The sequence below is a fragment of the Mustela nivalis genome (genome assembly GCF_964662115.1).
Source record: "Mustela nivalis genome assembly, chromosome: 9".
Classification (NCBI taxonomy): domain Eukaryota; kingdom Metazoa; phylum Chordata; class Mammalia; order Carnivora; family Mustelidae; genus Mustela; species Mustela nivalis.
In genome coordinates this window covers 68,112,171-68,114,596 of record NC_139028.1, presented here as the reverse complement: position 1 = coordinate 68,114,596, position 2,426 = coordinate 68,112,171, and the positions used below count along the sequence as shown (strand labels likewise).

Below are 2,426 nucleotides of genomic sequence, written 5' to 3'. Positions count from 1 at the left end.
ACTGGGTGTTATATGAACTAATGAACACTACATCAAAAACTAATGATGTATTATATGGTGGCTAACTGAACATAATAAAAAAAGAATAGTGGCAGACACTTAACTATTTTTGTTTTTTGAGTCAGGATTTATTATTTTTTTTAAATTTATTTTTTATTTATTTTCAGCATAACAGTATTCATTATTTTTGCACCACACCCAGTGCTCCATGCAATCCGTGCCCTCTATAATACCCACCACCTGATACCCCGACCGTCTCTCACTCTCCGACACTTCAAAACCCTCAGATTGTTTTTCAGAGTACATAGTCTCTCATGGTTCACCTTCCCTTCCAATTTTCCCCAACTCCCTTCTCCTCTCTAACTCTCTATGTCCTCCATGCTATTTGTTATGCTCCACAAATAGGTGACTTATTTTTGGAACTATTATTATTTTTAAGTGATTCTATGAAAAATAAGTTACTTCTCCATGCATATTCTTATTGTTTAGATGGATTTATTCTTGTCTTACCCTTTAAGGTTTTCTGAAGTGTCAGTAATGAGTAGGACACTTTATATGGCTTCACCCAGCAACTACTCCACTGCTCCAGTTTCTGAATTCCTCCTCATTTGCTTCCCTAACTACCAGAGTTGGCAGCACTGGCTGTCCCTGCCTCTCAGCTTCCTCTTCCTCCTGGCCATGGGGGCCAATGTCACTCTGCTGATCACCATCTGGCTGGAGGCCTCTCTTCATGAGCCCATGTACTACCTGCTCAGCCTCCTCTCTCTGTTGGACATCATGCTTTGCCTTACTGTCATCCCCAAGGTCTTGGCCATCTTCTGGTTTGACAGTAAATCCATCAGCTTCTCAGCCTGCTTTCTCCAGATGTTCATCATGAATAGTTTTCTGACCATGGAGTCCTGCACATTCATGGTCATGGCCTATGACCGCTATGTGGCCATCTGCCACCCACTATGATACCCAACCATCATCACTGACCAATTTGTGATTAAAGCTACGATCTTTGTTGTGGCCCGGAATGGCCTTCTTACTATGCCTATCCCCATACTTTCTTCCCAGCTCAGATATTGTGCAGAGAACATCATCAAGAATTGTATTTGCACTAACCTGTCTGTGTCCAAACTCTCCTGTGATGACATCACTTTCAATCAGCTCTATCAGTTTGTGGCAGGCTGGACCCTACTGGGCTCAGACCTCATCCTTATTGTTCTGTCCTACTCCTTCATCCTGAAAGCTGTGCTAAGGATCAAGGCTGAGGGTGCTATGGCCAAAGCTCTAGGCACTTGTGGTTCCCACTTCATCCTCATCCTCTTCTTCAGCACAGTCCTGCTGGTTCTGGTCATCACTAACGTGGCCAGGAAGAAGATTCCCCCAGATGTTCCCATCCTGCTCAACATCCTGCACCACCTCATCCCCCCAGCTCTGAACCCCATTGTTTATGGTGTGAGAACCAAGGAGATCAAGCAGGGAATCCAGAAGCTGCTGCGAAGGTTGTAAGAGGTAAAAATGGGTGAGAGCTAACCTGGAGAATTGAAATTGATGATGGGGAATAGTTTTCATGATGAATAGGAAATTTAGTTACTTCAGGAATAAGTTTGGATTTTTCATTTTCCAAATTTTCAGTTGATTATGGGGATATTCTTATCCTGACTCCTACTTTCCCTGCACTGACTGGAACCTTAGTTTTTTTGCATTCTGATGTTATCTGGAAATTTCTTTTAACCTCAGCTGTGTGAGAGAGACTTGTCAAGTTATATATAAGTACAGGGTATTAATTAGAGTGAATCTCTTTTTCAAATAAAGAAACAATAGTATTCTAGTCACTTTTAGTTCCTCTCAGTTTCCTCAATTGCTTAATACTTAGATACGTATTAGACCACTTGGTTCTACCTGAGACAGTTCCAAATGGTTTTGTGTCATGAATGGATCTCCTGTGAAGTTAAAGAAGTTGGCTCTAAACCTTTGATTCTTACAGTGAGAGAATGATATGTATCACCCACTGCCTCCTGTAAGCCCTGACAGATATTGTTAATATATTTATCTATTGCCACTTCTCTGGATTATGAATTTCCTGGAGTTCTTTACTTATTTTTAATGAATTAAAAAATACTAAGATGACTCATTTTTCTGTGTGTGCATTTTGTTTTAAGTGAAAGTGTGTGTCCTGTTTTCACTAACTTGTGTCTACATCCCCTCCTATCTCACTTTTCTATCAGATTTCAGGCACTATCTATATCCCCAATTTTTCCTGCTTATCTTAGATATACAGTTAAGTCGACTTATTCATTCTACTTTCAGCTCTGTTGTATCAATCCTCATAGTCTGTGCTGGTGCCAATATAACATCCTATGGGATCCAGACAAACATATTAGTGGGTTATTTGAACAAGGACAGGTGTGTTTAATTCTTTTCAGTTTCCTTCCAGA

At 40.6% G+C, this 2,426-nt stretch overlaps 1 pseudogene across 1 annotated transcript; it reads left to right on the top strand.

Annotated features, from left to right (window-relative positions):
* The first annotated feature begins 555 nt into the window (after positions 1-555).
* LOC309840172 (olfactory receptor 56A4-like) lies at positions 556-1,497 on the top strand (annotated as a pseudogene). Its single transcript has one exon. The product of its transcript is annotated as an olfactory receptor 56A4-like (transcript).
* Positions 1,498-2,426: the final 929 nt, after the last annotated feature.